This window comes from Elephas maximus, chromosome 8, assembly GCF_024166365.1.
Source record: "Elephas maximus indicus isolate mEleMax1 chromosome 8, mEleMax1 primary haplotype, whole genome shotgun sequence".
NCBI lineage: Eukaryota > Metazoa > Chordata > Mammalia > Proboscidea > Elephantidae > Elephas > Elephas maximus.
The window spans coordinates 54,596,895-54,614,375 of NC_064826.1; positions in this window are offsets into that span (position 1 = coordinate 54,596,895).

A 17,481-nucleotide genomic window follows, 5' to 3' on the forward strand; every position below is an offset into this window, starting at 1 on the left:
GAATGTGTCATTAAGAACTTTTTTAGCTCCACTGAGCAACCTGTAACTTGGAAATATAAGTTAATGAATCAGATATACATTTCAAGAATAAACACAGAAAGATAATCAAAATAGTAACATTAAAGTATAGCTTATTTTCTTTATTCATGGCACTTATATTCTATAAAGTTACCACGAACACTGAATTAGTGAATATTGAATCACTGCTCCTAGGGTTAGGTTCCTGTTATCCCTTGGCCACAATATTTTCAACAACTGATCAACGTATAACATTGTTCGATGTGTGTTTCTATTTAAAGACACTGTATTTATTGATTCATTAACATGAAACACACAGCCAACAGCACTCTAACTTAAGCCTGAACGAACCTTATCTAACACATGTATTTTCTCCATAAGACACCTCACAGCCTTCTTGGCTTAGGGACACTGACACTGCTTCAGCACTACACGTGGGGGCCATTTTAAACAGTGAAATCACCAACAAAAAGCACAAAACTGTGAAAAGCATCTTACTAAATAGGCCACAGAAATTGACATTTGTTTATATTATCAAAATTAATATAGGAAGGCAGAGTGTCATCTTGTTCTACCTAAGCTGGGAACATACGTATTTAGGTGGCTCAAATTTTTTGCCTCTCTGCACATGTCCACAAACGACTGTGAAAGTTCTGCAAATATTGATTCTGGGATACAAATAAATTTTAGTGAGTAGGTGAATTAGCAAACATAGAATTTGTAAATAATGAGGATCAGCTGTATATATCCAGAATTACGACTTTTAACACATTTCTGAAGTTTGATATATTCTAACCAAATAGATCACATTTCAGCTTTAAAACTTTGTGAATTATCACAGAAATGCATGTTATCATCACAATAATATTTTGTGAAAGGCTTAAATTAGAATGTGTTGTTTTAACATAAAAAAACATAAACTCTAATATTTAATTCTAATTAAATAAGCCTATGAGTATATAACTTTAAACTTTTAGACATAAATTGAATCAATTCACAATATCCAGATGATTTAACATGATACAGGTGAGATCTTAAAATTTTTTATAATCAGGGAATTAAAGATTATATTCCTTCAGATATTTTTACCTTTGTAATAAGACCCCAAGATGTGAAATAGAAGCTGATAAGTGAAAACTGCTCAGCTGACTATAAGTAATTTTCACTAAAATATGTCTATAAATAAAAATTTGCCTTCTAACAGGTATTTACACTAAAATAATACTAAAGTAATGATTATGATAGCTATAAATTATTGAATGACTTTACATATATTATTTGCAATGCTGAAAATTATCTTACATTTTAGAAATATCGTCTTCATTTTATAGAAAGGAAAACTAAGGATTGAAAGGTAGAATAACTTGGAAAACTAGTAAGCAACTAGGTCTGCATTCAAACCAGGTCTGGCTTATTCTAAAGACTGAGTCCTTTCCATTCTAATATTCTCTCTCTCAAATCTCTTAGTTATAATCGCAGGTAATTTTCTCTCTTAAAGGAACTACTGCAGATTTTTAAAAGGTATTCATATCTAAAATTCAGTAACACAAACATATTTGCAAGTTCCTTTAAAGATCTAGTTTCATATTTACTTATTAGTAATTTATAACAAGCATTGACAAACTACAGATCATGGGGCAAATTCAGCCTTCTGTCTATTTTTGTACAACCTGCTGTGAGCTAAAAATTTTTTTAAATATTTTTAAATGGATAAAAAAATCAAAAGAATAAATTTCATGGCATTTGAAAATTAGATGAAATTCAATTTCAGTGTCCATAAATAAAGTTTTATTGGAACACAACCACGCTCATTTGCTCACTTGCCCATGACTGTTTCCGTGCTACACCGGCGGAGTTGAGTAATTGCAAGAGAGGTTTTATGGCCTGCCAAGTCTAAAATATTTACTATCTGTTCCTTTACAGAAAAGTTTGCTGACCCCTGCCATATAATATTAATAGAATAATAGCTGAGGATCACAGTTCAAATAACGTAAACTAAGATACTTTCCTATTTTACATGCTAAGGATAAAGTTTCAAAGAATGGGACTAATTGGAACAAAATAACTGCATCAAAATATAATTATGTAGGTCTCGAAGACAAAATATTACATTATTTAAATGTTATGTTGTGTACTGCCTTACATTTTCAGTCCTCTTGATTCCCAAATATTATTATGACATTATTGGTAGACTGGATAGATTCACAGAATGTTGCTAATTTTGGATATCTAAAAACTGAAAGAACCTTAGAGCCTAGATAATAGGAAGAATGCCTTGCATGGATACACATCAAAAATGTGAAATAAATGTGAAAAACTCAGAAAACTACACTAGTTAGCAAATATTCCAGTTAGAAAATACTGTGGCCATTTTTTATTGTGTAAAATATGAGTTATGGCAGTAGGTCATCCTGCAAAAATGAAAATAACTTATTTTAATAGAAAATATTTTTTGGTCAAAACCGTACGCATACCAGCTTCCACAGCTCCCTTTGATTACAATGATATATACTACCATACAAATAATAGATACCATATAATACTTAGCATAAAGCTGTCAACTTTCATTCTGTTTTATTTAGAAACCACAAACATTTAGAGTCAAAAAGTATGCACTGATATAAGATCTACTGTTTGATTTATCTAAGTGTCTGGGATCAGGTAAACTTGCAAAGCTAGTGGTATCAAAATACCATGGGTATGTTGACTTAATTTCCAGTCGCTACCTGTGTGTCTAACACAGGGATCTACAGAAAGAGGAAGTATGTGTAATCCTGTCACCTTTACATTATCCTGATTCCAAAGATCCTCAGAGGCAGTTGTTTCAATAGGAGGCTAATGACTCATTTTATCCACTAAAAGGTTTATGAACATCAAGATCAACTGAACTCAGGCATACAGGACTGTGATTACACTGGATCGAAAAATTAAGAAGTGGTCAAGACAGATCACTGTAATACATCCATAAAAAAAATACATCCATACAGTGGAAAAATACAAAGAGAAATTTAGAAGTATAACATTATATTGAAAAAATAAATCAAAATAAATACATTGTTGGTACCCATGAGCATGAGCAACTATGAGGAAAAAGAGCCAAATATGTTGACAACTCAAGTCTCCTCTTATCTGTAGTACTGTTAAACAAATCATCAGTACTATTTTTCAGTAAATTCTGGTAACGAGAAGAAACCCAAAACATGAAATAAATAAATATTAAAACCAAACTAGGAAGGAAAATGTGGCCAAAAGCACCAAAATGAATTTGAATGAACTTCTTTAAAGAACATAAATAACATATGTAGACAAATATGTCAGTAAGGATAATATAAGGCACATTAAATAATAAATCTATACACTTTCAAGTGACATGGTCATGCAGGAACTAAAAATAAATATTTCATTAAATGTTCACAGCAAGAAACAAGAAAACAATGAATTATAACAGAAACTAGTTAAAGCTAATGCAAGCACAGGGCTGCCACTATTTCTGCACAATGTATTATAAACAAAACACAAACCCACCGCCGTCGAGTCGATTCCGACTCATAGTGACCGTATAGGACAGAGTAGAACTGCCCCATAGAGTTTCCAAGGAGCGCCTGGCAGATTCGAACTGCTGACCTTTTGGTCAGCAGCCATAGCACTTAACCATTATGCCACCAGGGTTTACAGTAAATCTAAATCTAATGTGTCAGTCAGGTAAATAGCATAGAATCTACCTCACATCAGCTGTGTGGCTCTTGACATTTTGTTAAAATAAACGCATGTCTTTACCATGACTTTTTTTTTAACCATACTCATTGTAATTTGCTGAGTTTACTAAGAGAGTTTAGCTAAAGCAAAAGGAAAAAACGATGAAGTAAAAGAACTGAACAGAAGATTTCAAAGGGCCTCTCGAGAAGACAAAGTAAAGTATTATAATGATACGTGCAAAGAGCTGGAAATGGAAAACCAAAAGGGAAGAACACGCTCCATGTTTCTCAAGCAGAAAGAACTGAAGAAAAAATTCAAGCCTCAAGTTGCAATAGTGAAGGATTCTATGGGGAAAATATTAAATGACGCAGGAAGCATCAAAAGAAGATGGAAAGAATACACAGAGCCACTATACCAAAAAGAATTAGTCAATGTTCAACCATTTCAAGAGGTAGCATATGATCAGGAACCGATGGTACTGAAGGAAGAAATTCAAGCTGCTCTGAAGGCATTGGCGAAAAACAATGCTCCAGGAACTGATGGAATATCAATTGAGATGTTTCAACAAACAGATGCAGCGCTGGAGGTGCTCACTCATCTATGCCAAGAAATATGGAAGACAGCTTCCTGGCCAACTGAAAGGAGAGATCCATATTTATGCCTATTCCCAAGAAAGGTGATCCAACTGAATGTGGAAATTATAGAACAATATCGTTAATATCACATGCAAGCAAAATTTTGCTGAAGATCATTCAAAAGCGGCTGCAGCAGTGTATCGACAGGAAACTGCCAAAAATTCAGGCCAGTTTCAGAAGAGGATGTGGAACCAGGGATATCATTGCTGATATCAGATGGATCTTAGTTGAAAGCAGAGAATACCAGAAAGATGTTTACCTGTGTTTTGTTGACTATGCAAAGGCATTCGACTGTGTGGATCATAACAAATTATGGATAACGTTGCGAAGAATGGGAATTCCAGAACACTTAATTGTGCTCATGAGGAACCTTTAAGTAGATCAAGAGGCAGTTGTTTGGACAGAACAAGGGGATACTGATTGGTTTAAAGTCAGGAACGGTGTGCACCAGGGTTGTATTCATTCACCATACCTATTCAGTCTGTATGCTGAGCAAATAATCCAAGAATCTGGACTATATGAAGAAGAACAGGGCATCAGAATTGGTGGAAGACTCATTAACAATCTGCATTATGCAGATGACACAGCCTTGCTTGCTGAAAGTGAAGAGGACTTGAAGCACTTACTAACGAAGATCAAAGACCACAGCCTTCAGTATGGAATGCGCCTCAACATAAAGAAAACAAAAATCCTCAAAACTGGACCAATGAGCAACATCATGATAAATGGAGAAAAGATTGAAGTTGTCAAGGAGTTCATTTTACTTGGACCCACAATCAACAGCCATGGAAGCTGCAGTCAAGAAATCAAGAGACGCATGCATTGGATAAATCTGCTGCAAAGGACCTCTTTAAAGTATTGAAGAGCAAAGATGTCACCCTGAAGACTAAGGTGCGCCTAACCCAAGCCATGGTATTTTCAATCACCTCCTATGTATGTGAAAGCTGGACAATGAATAAGGAAGACCGAAGAAGAGTTGATGCCTCTAAATTGTGGTGTTGGTGAAGAATATTGAATATACAATGGACTGCCAGAAGAACGAATAAATCTGTCTTGGAAGAAGTACAGCCAGAATGCTCCTTAGAAGCAAGGATGGCGAGACTGCGTCTTACATACTTTGGACATGCTGTCAGTAGGAATCAGTCTCTGGAGAAGGACATCATGCTTGCAAAGTACAGGGTCAGTGGAAAAGAGGAAGACCCTTAACAAGGTGGATTGACACAGTGGCTGCAACAATGGGCTCAAGTATAACAATTGTAAGGATGGCGCAGGACCGGGCAGTGTTTTGTTCTGTTATGCATAGGGTCGCTATGAGTCGGAGCCCACTCGACGGCACCAAACAACAACTAAGATAGTTTACTGAATTTCTTTGCCCTTCAAAATCTAAGAGAGAGCAAAAATCACTTCAAAATTGAACATGATTGTGCTACTCCTTGTCCATTCAAATATATAAAAACGTCCTGATAAACGTTTATATAATCTGTTTTTAGGTAGATAATTTATAGCCTTTGCAAGTGGAAAGAATAACAAATGTTATCAGATTAACGAGTATCCAAAGTGAAAGGAGCCCTGGTGGCACAGTGTCTTCGGTTCAAAACCAACAGTGGCTCTGCAGGACAAAGATGTGACAGTCTGCTTTCCATATAGGTCACAGCCTTGGAAACCCTATTGGGCAGTTCTACTCTGTCCTAAGGTGAATGAGCCAGAATCCTCTCCACAACAGCAATGGGTTTACCCAAAGTGAAAAAGTCTCTGCATTGTATTATTTCACTTTAGCACCCAAGAGCAAATTAGCAATATTATAAATTCCTATTAAAGTCTCTTGATGAATATCAAAAAAAAAAAAAAGCAAGAAATACTTTCAGCAAAAGTAAAAAAAAAATCCTTTGTTTATTGCCCATCTTTTTCTCATTTTTACATCTACCCCAAAGGTTTTGTTTTTAAGTTTGCAAACCCTTTCATCCCAAAGTCATCCAGCAACACATTCTAGTACTCCCAGCCCTTCTCATTCCTCCCTTTGCCTTCTGTCTCTTTTATACTTTAACCTTGTCTGGAGCTTTTATTTTTTCTTAAGAAATAATAATTTTACTTTCCCATTTCTTTTTCTTCTGATTTCTGGGGTAACAAGGAACAGAGATGAGAGATTTATTCATTACATATGTACATACATATACAAAGCCCCCCCATACACATTAATTTATTTTTAATCCATTATACTCTTTAGGGAAGTCAATTATTCTACTACCCTAAATCAGTAGACAATATTTCAGTATCTATCTCAACAGTACCATGATGAAAATCACAGTTTAAACTGACAATACTAACTACTAAACTATGCCAGGTAGTAAATCAATTCCCCTAGAAAGCTGGGATACTTTTTTTAAAGAACTCACTATAGCTGGCCCTGCAGGCAGAATGTAGCTCAACTAATACACAGAAGTTGATGTTCTCTTGTATTCAAATTGGCCAACAAGAATATAGCTCTTGCATTTTTCAGTATAAAACTGACAATGTATTTTTTGTTTATCTTGTGTCTTTTGCTGGGGCTTATTAGACCTATGGTGCCTTGGCAGCGCAGTGGTTAAGAGCTCAGCTGCTAACCAAAATGTCAGCAGTTCAAATCCACCAGGTGCTCCCTGGAAACCCTACGGGGCAGTTCTGCTCTGCCTGATAGGGTTGCTATGAGTCAGAATCAACTTGACGGTAACAGGTTTGGTATTGGATTAGACCTATATCCACTGGTTTCCCCACCTATAGGTTCAGATCCTCCCTGTTTCTCCTGTAGTCTCTAAAAGAAGCAAAATGTATAGCAATTACCTTTCAGTTGTTGGTACATACCTGTCCCTGTCCCAATTTCTATAATGTTTCCTCTTCAATTCTCCTTGGGAACCCTATATGAATGCACAACCCTTAAACAGACCTAGAATACACTACACATTTTTTTAATCCTAGGGTTGGGTTGCTGCTCGCCTTTTCTTTACATGGTACCACCTAACAGATCAGTGCTTTTCGTATAGACTTGGAACTCTTCCTGACATGCCACCAATGTTTGAATCACTGATGCCCTGCTCAGCTTTGGCCAGTTCCTTTCTCTGTAATGAGAAATGGCTTCTAAGCAAGTGCCATCCTGCTGGCTTTCTGCATATTTACTTTAAACCACACTCAACTGATGAACCTAAGTTCTATTATTTCTACAAAGTTTTCTGTTATTGTGCTCTGTCGCCTTAGGCAAAATTCTTTGACGAGCTAGAGACAAATCTGAATTCCCTTTGTAAATACATTGATCCTATCATAAAAAAGTATTGCAGTCACTTTCAATTACCTTTTTTTTTTTTAAATAAACTCTTAGCTTTGTTTCTACTTTCTCATATTTAAAGCATAGAGATTATCTTCAAGCGATATAGCCCACACTATCTACTTCATGTTATTACCACCAAGTTTAAGCTTGGACAGATTCCTGTCAGGATTCTGCTAATAACTCCAATTTGGAGAATTAATGTCTAAAATTACATCATCTGAGAACATACTATCATTTCATTTGTCTAGGTATTCTAAATTCTATTTCTCAAGCACATTATATGGCCCAAAAAATATGCAACTGAAAGTCATCCATTCCCCTTTGCAACCAAAACCACCTTCAACAATCCATATTTTAATGTTATATTCTCATGCTTTTTTGAAATATAGGAAATATCCACAAAAAGAATGCTTTGCATCTACTTTAAAAGCATTCTTAAGAATTTATTTCGACTCACAACTATTGAATGCCTAGCAGAAACATCCAAAATGGATGTCAGAAGAGACCATGAAACTTGCTCTTGAACGTCGAGTAGTTAAAGCAAAAGGAAGAAATGATGACTTAAAAGAGATGAACAGAAGATTGCAAAGGGTGGCTTGAGAAGACAAAGTATTATAATGACATGTGCAAAGAGCTGGAGATGGAAAACCAAAAGGGAAGAACACACTCTGCACTTCTCAAGCTGAAAGAACTGAAGAAAAAATTCAAACCTTGAGTTGCAATATTAAAGGATTCTATGGGAAAAATGTTAAATGATGCAGGAAGCATCAAAAGAAGATGGAAGGAATACACGCAGTCACTATATCAAAAAGAATTGTTCGACATTCAACCATTTCAGGAGGTACCATATGAGCTGGAACCAATGGTACTGAAGGAAGAAATCTAAGGTGCACTGAAGGCATTGGTGAAAAAGAAGGCTCCCAGAATGGACAGAATACTAATTGAGATGTTTCAACAAACAGATGCAGTGCTGGAAGTACTCACTTGTCTATGCCAAGAAATTTGGAAGACAGCTACCTGGCCAACCAGCTGGAAGAGATCCATATTCATGCCAATTCCCAAGAAAGGTGACCCTACCAAATGCAGATATTATTGAACAATATCATTAATATCATACACAAATAAAACTTTGCTGAAGATCATTTGAAAGCAGCTGCAACAGTATGTAGACAGGGAACTGCCAGAAATTCAAGCCGGATTCAGAAGAGGACGTGGAACCAGGGATATCACTGTTGACATCAGAGGGGTCCTGGCTGAAAGCAGAGAATACCAGAGGGATGTTTACCTGTGTTTTATTGACTATGCAAAGGTATCCAACTGTGTGGATCATAATAAATTATGGATAACGCTGCAAAGAATGGGAATTCTAGAACACTTAATTGTGTTCATGAGGAACCTATACTTACACCAAAGGCAGCTGTTCAAACAGAACAAGGTGAGACTGCATGGTTTAAAATCAGGATAGGTGTACATCAGGGTTGTACCTGTCACCGTACCTATTCAATCTGTATGCTGAGCAAATAATTCAAGAGGCTGGGCTATACGGAGAAGATCACAGCATCAGGATTGGAGGAAGACTCACTTGCAAACTGTGATACGCAGATGACACAACCTTACTTGCTGTAAGTGAAGAGGACTTGAAGCACTTACTGATAAAGATCAAAGACCACAGCCTTCAGTATGGGTTACACCTCAACATAAGGAAAACAAAAATCCTCACAACTGGACCAATAAGCAACATGATGATCAACGAGAAAAAGACTGAAGTTGTCAAGGATTTCATTTTACTTGGATCACAATCAATACCCGTGGAAGCAGCAGTCAAGAAATCAAGATGCACTGCACTGGGCCAATCTGCTGCAAAAGACCTCTTTAAAGTGTTGAAAAGCAAAGATGTCACCTTGAAGACTAAGGTGCGCCTGACCCACGCCATGGTGTTTTCAACTGCCTCCTATGCATGTGAAACTTGACGATGAACAAGCAAGATCAAAGAACTGACGGCTTTGAATTGTGGTGCTGGAGAAGAATACTGAATATACCATGGACTGCCAAAAGAATGATCAAATCTGTGTTGGAAGGAATACAACCAGAATGCTGCTTAAAAGCAAGGATGGCGAGACTGAGTTTTACATAATTTGGCCATGTTGTCAGGAGGCATCAGTCCCTGGAGAAGGACATCATGCTTGGTAGAGGATCAGCAAAAAAGAGGGAGAGGCGGGGCCAAGATGGCGGACTAGGTGGATGCTACCGCCGATCCCTCTTGCAACAAAGACTCGGAAAAACAAGTGAATCGATCACATACATAACAATCTACGAACTCTGAACAACAAACACAGATTTAGAGAAGGAGAACGAACAAATACAGGGAGACAGCGATTGTTTTCAGAGCCAGGAGCCAGCGTACCAGGCAGGTGACCTTCGGAGCCTGATTTGGGGCAGAGCCCAGGGGGGCAGACGGCACAGAAAAGGGGCCCAGCCCTAGCCCCCGAACTCATCCTGGGAGGGAGCCCAGCCGGTTGGCACGGGCGGCGTGGCGGCGCAGATGGTGGGAGAAGTCCCCGGGAGGCAGTGACAGGTCTTGGAGCGGGGAAAGCAGCGTCACAGCCAGGGAGCCGTCCCGTCTGGAGTTTGGAGGGGGGCGGGCGTGGCGCGAGTGCGGGGACCAGCTACATTTCCATGAATTGACCCCGGGGGGGGGCCCAGTCGTTCATGCGGGAGGCGCCCACCCAGTTTGCGCGAGCGGCGCGGTGCACCAGAGGGAGAAGTACCCGGGAGGAAGTGACTGGTCTTGGAGCCGGGAGAGCAGCGTCCCAGCCGGGGAGCCATCCCGAGGGGATTTTGGTGGGCGCGGTCAGGGCGTGAGCGCGGGGATCAGATACATTCCCCTGAATTGACCCCGGGGCGGTCCCAACCGGTTTGCGTGGGCCCAGCCGGTTCATGTGGGCGGTGTGGCAGAGCAGCCAGTGGAAGAAGTCCCCGGGAGGCAGTGGCTGGTCTTGGAGCGGGGAAAGCAGTCGCGACTCAGGCACGGGGAGCTGCTCCGCTCTCCTGAGCTGACCCGGGGGGGAGCCCACCCGGTTCGCGGGAGCGGCTCGCGACGTGGCTGGCGGGACGGAAAGTCTCCGGGAGGCAGCGACTGATTTTGGTGACAGGAGTGCACCGTCCCAGTAGGGGAGCCTTAACGTTGGGGGTGGGGCTGAAAGCGGAGGACCTGACCATGATGCCAGCGGGCCAGACCCCCCGGGGGGCAATCTCCACACAGCCAGTACATATAGGCGACGCGCCCCGAGGAAATCTCAGATATAAGAGTCATTCCAAGTAAGACAAACAACTCTGGCTATATTCTGAGGTGCTACACTCCTAGCTCTCTGATCCCTCCCCCACCCTCCCCAGGCGGCTCCATTAACATCCGAATAGCCTCAGCCAGAGGGAGAACTCTGATAGGGATCTGACTGCATTTTTTTAGTGGATTTTCTGGAAAAACTAGTTTCCCAGTGATGGCTCAGAGACAGCAGTCCATATCAAACCACATAAAGAAGCAGACCATGACAGCTTCTCCAACCCCCCAAACAAAAGAATCAAAATCTTTCCCAAATGAAGATACAATCCTGGAATTATCAGATACAGAATATAAAAAACTAATTTACAGAATGCTTAAAGACATCACAAATGAAATTAGGCTAACTGCAGAAAAAGCCAAGGAATACACTGATAAAACTGTTGAAGAACTCAAAAAGATTATTCAAGAACATCGTGGAAAAATTAATAAGTTGCAAGAATCCATAGAGAGACAGCATGTAGAAATCCAAAAGATTAACAATAAAATTACAGAATTAGACAACGCAACAGGAAGTCAGAGGAGCAGACTCGAGCAATTAGAATGTAGACTGGGACTTCTGGAGGACCAGGGAATCAACACCAACATAGCTGGAAAAAAATCAGATAAAAGAAATAAAAAAAATGAAGAAACCCTAAGAATCATGTGGGACTCTATCAAGAAGGATAACTTGCGTGTGATTGGAGTCCCAGAACAGGGAGGGGGGACAGAAAACACAGAGAAAATAGTTGAAGAACTCCTGACACAAAACTTCCCTGACATCATGAAAGACGAAAGGATATCTATCCAAGATGCTCATCGAACCCCATTTAAGATTGATCCAAAAAGAAAAACACCAAGACATATCATCAAACTTGCCAAAACCAAAGATAAACAGAAAATTTCAAAAGCAGCCAGGGAGAAAAGAAAGGTTTCCTTCAAGGGAGAATCAATAAGAATAAGTTCAGACTACTCAGCAGAAACCATGCAGGCAAGAAGGGAATGGGACGACGTATACAGAGCACTGAACGAGAAAAACTGCCAACCAAGGATCATCTATCCAGCAAAACTCTCTCTGAAATATGAAGGTGAAATTAAGATATTTACAGATAAACACAAGTTTAGAGAATTTGCAGAAACCAAACCAAGGCTACAAGAAATGCTAAAGGAGATTGTTTGGTCAGATGACCAATAATATCAGGTACCAGCACAATACAAGGTCACAAAACAGAACGTCCTGATATCAACTCAAATAGGGAAAGCACAAAAACAAAAAAAATTAAGATTAATTCTAATAAATAAATAAATAAACAAAATAATACACATAACAGGGAATCATGGAAATCAATAGATAAAAGATCACAATAATCAAAAAGAGGGACTAAATACAGGAGGCATTGAACTGCCAGATGGAGAGTGATACAAGGCGATATAGAATGATACAAGTTAGGTTTTTACTTAGAAAAATAGGGGTAAATAATAAGGTAACCTCAAAAAGGAATATCAACGCCATAACTCAAGAAAAAAGCCAAGAAAAACGTAACGACTCAACTAACATAAAGTTAAACATTATGAAAATGAGGATCTCACAATCTACTAAGAAAAACGTCTCAGTACAAAAAAGAATGTGGAAAAATGAAATGGCCAACAACACACATGAAAAGGCATCAAAATGACAGCACTAAAAACTTATTTATCTATAATTACGCTGAATGTAAATGGACTAAATGCACCAATAAAGAGACAGAGAGTCACAGACTGGGTAAAGAAACACGATCCATCTATATGCTGCCTACAAGAGACACACCTTAGACTTAGAGACACAAAGAAACTAAAACTCACAGGATGGAAAAAAATATATCAAGCAAACAATAAGCAAAAAAGAAGAGGAGTAGCAATATTAATTTCTGACAAAATAGACTTTAGACTTAAATCCACCACAAAGGATAAAGAAGGACACTACATAATGATAAAAGGGACAATTGATTAGGAAGACATAACCATATTAAATATTTATGCACCCAATGACAGGGCTGCAAGGTACATAAATCAAATTTTAACAGAATTGAAAAGTGAGATAGACACCTCCACATTTATAGTAGGAGACTTCAACACACCACTTTCGGAGAAGGACAGGACATCCAGTAAGAAGCTCAATAGAGACACGGAAGACCTACTTAAAACAATCAACCAACTTGACCTCATTGACTTATACAGAACTCTCCACCCAACTGCTGCAAAATATACTTTTTTTTCTAGTGCACATGGAACATTCTCTAGAATAGACCACATATTAGGTCATAAAACAAATCTTTGCAGAGTCCAAAACATCGAAATATTACAAAGCATCTTCTCAGACCACAAGGTAATGAAGCTAGAAACCAAAAACAGAAAAACTAGGGAAAAGAAATCAAATACTTGGAAAATGAACAATACCCTCCTGAAAAAAGACTGGGTTCTAGAAGACATCAAGGAGGGAATAAGGAAATTCTTAGAAAGCAACGAGAATGAAAATACTTCCTATCAAAACCTCTGGGACACAGCAAAAGCAGTGCTCAGAGGCCAATTTATATCGATAAATGCACACATACAAAAAGAAGAAGGAGCCAAAATCAGAGAACTGTCCTGACAACTTGAACAAATAGAAAGTGAGCAACAAAAGAACCCATCAGGCACCAGAAGAAAACAAATAATAAAAATTAGAGCTGAACTAAATGAATTAGAGAACAGAAAAACAATTGAAAGAACTAACAAAGCTAAAAGCTGGTTCTTTGAAAAAATTAACAAAATTGATAAACCATTGGCTAGACTGACTAAAGAAAAACAGGAAAGGAAACATATAACCCGAATAAGAAATGAGAAGGACCACATCACAACAGAGCCAAATGAAATTAAAAGAATCATTTCAGATTACTACGAAATATTGTACTCTAACAAATTTGCAAACCTAGAAGAAATAGATAAATTCTTGGAAAAACACCACCTACCTAAACTAACACATTCAGAAGTAGAACAACTAAATAGACCCATAACAAAAAGAGAGATTGAAACGGTAATCAAAAAATGTCCAACAAAAAAAAGTCCTGGCCCGGATGGCTTCACTGCAGAGTTCTACCAAACCTTCAGAGAAGACTTAACACCACTACTACTGAAGGTATTTCAAAGCATAGAAAAAGACGGAATACTACCCAACTCATTCTATGAAGCTACCATCTCCCTGATACCAAAACCAGGTAAAGACATTAGAAAAAAAGAAAATTATAGACCTACATCCCTCATGAACATAGATGCAAAAATCCTCAACAAAATTCTAGCCAATAGAATCCAACAACACATCAAAAAAATAATTCACCCTGATCAAGTGGGATTTATACCAGGTATGCAAGGATGGTTTAATATCAGAAAAACCATTAATGTAATCCATCACATAAATAAAACAAAAGATAAAAACCACATGATCTTATCAATAGATGCAGAAAAGGCATTTGACAAAGTTCAACACCCATTTATGATAAAAACTCTTACCAAAATAGGAATTGAAGGAAAATTCCTCAACATAATAAAGGGCATCTATGCAAAGCCAACAGCCAATATCACTCTAAATGGAGAGAGCCTGAAAGCATTTCCCTTGAGAACGGGAACCAGACAAGGATGCCCTTTATCATCGTTCTTATTCAACATCATACTTGAAGTTCTAGCCAGGGCAATTAGGCTAGACAAAGAAATAAACGGTATCTGGATTGGCAAGGAGGAAGTAAAGCTATCACTATTTGCAGATGACATGATTGTATACATGGAAAACCCTAAGGAATCCTCCAGAAAACTACTGAAACTAATAGAAGAGTTTGGCAGAGTCTCTGGTTATAAAATAAACATACAAAAATCACTTGGATTCCTCTACATCAACAAAAAGAACACCGAAGAGGAAATAACCAAATCAATACCATTCACAGTAGCCCCCTAGAAGTTAAAATACTTAGGAATAAATCTTACCAAGGATGTAAAAGACCCATACAAAGAAAACTACAAAGCTCTACTACAAGAAATTCAAAAGGACATACTTAAGTGGAAAAACATACCCTGCTCATGGATAGGAAGACTTAACATAGTAAAAATGTCTGTTCTACCAAAAGCCATCTATACATATAACGCACTTCCGATCCAAATTCCAATGTCATATTTTAAGGGGATAGAGAAACAAATCACCAATTTCATATGGAAGGGAAAGAACCCCCAGATAAGCAAAGCATTACTGAAAAAGAAGAAGAAAGTGGGAGGCCTCACTCTACCTGATTTCAGAAACTATTATACAGCTACAGTAGTCAAAACAGCCTGGTACTGGTACAACAACAGGCACATAGACCAATGGAACAGAATTGAGAACCCAGATATAAACCCATCCACGTATGAGCAGCTGATATTTGACAAAGACCCTGTGTCAGTTAATTGGGGAAAAGATAGCCTTTTTAACAAATGGTACTGGCATAACTGGATATCCATTTGCAAAAGAATGAAACAGGACCCATACCTCACACCATGCACAAAAACTAACTCCAAGTGGATCAAAGACCTAAACATAAAGACTAAAACGATAAAGATCATGGAAGAAAAAATAGGGACAACCCTAGGAGCCCTAATACAGGGCATAAACAGAATACAAAACATTACCAAAAATGATGAAGAGAAACCAGATAACTGGGAGCTCCTAAAAATCAAACACCTATGCTCATCTAAAGACTTCACCAAAAGAGTAAAAAGACCACCTACAGACTGGGAAAGAATATTCAGCTATGACATCTCAGACCAGCGCTTGATCTCTAAAATCTACATGATTCTGTCAAAACTCAACCACAAAAAGACAAACAACCCAATCAAAAAGTGGGCAAAGGATATGAACACACATTTCACTAAAGAAAATATTTAGGCAGCCAACAGATACATGGGAAAATGCTCCCGATCATTAGCCATTAGAGAAATGCAAATTAAAACTACGATGAGATTCCATCTCACACCAACTAGACTGGCATTAATCCAAAAAACACAAAATAATAAATGTTGGAGAGGCTGCGGAGAGATTGGAACTCTCATACACTGCTAGTGGGAATGTAAAATGGTACAACCACTTTGGAAATCCATCTGGCGTTATCTTAAACGGTTAGAAATAGAACTACCATACAACCCAGAAATCCCACTCCTCGGAATATACCCTAGAGATACAAGAGCCTTCACACAAACAGATATATGCACACCCATGTTTATTGCAGCTCTGTTTACAATACAAAAAGCTGGAAGCAACCAAGGTGTCTGTCAACGGATGAATAGGTAAATAAATTATGGTATATTCACACAATGGAATACTATGCATCGATAAAGAACAGTGACGAATCTCTGAAACATTTCATAACATGGAGGAAGCTGGAAGGCATTATGCTGAGCGAAATGAGTCAGAGGCAAAAGGACAAATATTGTATAAGACCACTATTATAAGATCTTGAGAAATAGAAAAAACTGAGAAGAACACATACTTTTGTGTTTACGAAGGGGGGAGGGAGGGAGGGAGGGAGAGGGTTTTTTATTGATCAATCAGTAGATAAGAACTGCTTTGGGTGAAGGGAAAGACAACACTCAATACAAGGAAGGTCAGCCCAATTGGACTGGACTAAAAGCAAAGAGGTTTCTGGGATAAAATGAATGCTTCAAAGGTCAGCGGAGCAGGGGCTGGGGTCTGGGGAACACGGTTTGAGGGGACTTCTAAGTCAATTGGCAAAATAATTCTATTATGAAAACATTCTGCATCCCACTTTGAAATGTGGCGTCTGGGGTCCTAAATGCTAACAAGCGGCCATCTAAGATACATCAATTGGTCTCAACCCACCTGGAGCAAAGGAAAATGAAGAACACCAAGGTCACACAACAACTAAGAACCCAAGAGACAGAAAGGAGCACATGAACCAGAGACCTACATCATCCTGAGACCAGAAGAACTAGTTGGTGCCCGGCCACAATCGATGACTGCCCTGTCAGGGAGCACAACAGAGAACTCCTGAGGGAGCAGGAGATCAGTGGGATGCAGACCCCAAATTCTCATAAAAAGACCATACTTAATGGTCTGACTGCGACTAGAGGAATCCCGGCGGCAATGCTCCCCAGACCTTCTGTTGGCACAGGACAGGAACCATCCCCGAAGACAACTCATCAGACATGAAAGGGACTGGTCAGCGGGTGGGAGAGAGATGCTGATGAAGAGTGAGCTAATTAAATCAGGTGGGCACTGGAGAGTGTGTTGGCAACTCTTGACTGGAGGGGGGATGGGAAGATAGAGAGAGAGGGAAGATGGCAAAATTGTCACGAAAGGAGAGACTGAAAGGGTTGACTCAATAGGGGGAGAGCAAGTGGGAGAAGGGAGTAAGATGTATGTAAACTTACATGTGACAGACTGATTGGATTTGTAAATGTTCACTTGAAGCTTAATAAAAGTTAATTAAAAAAAAAAAAAAAGAGGGAGACCCTCAACAAGA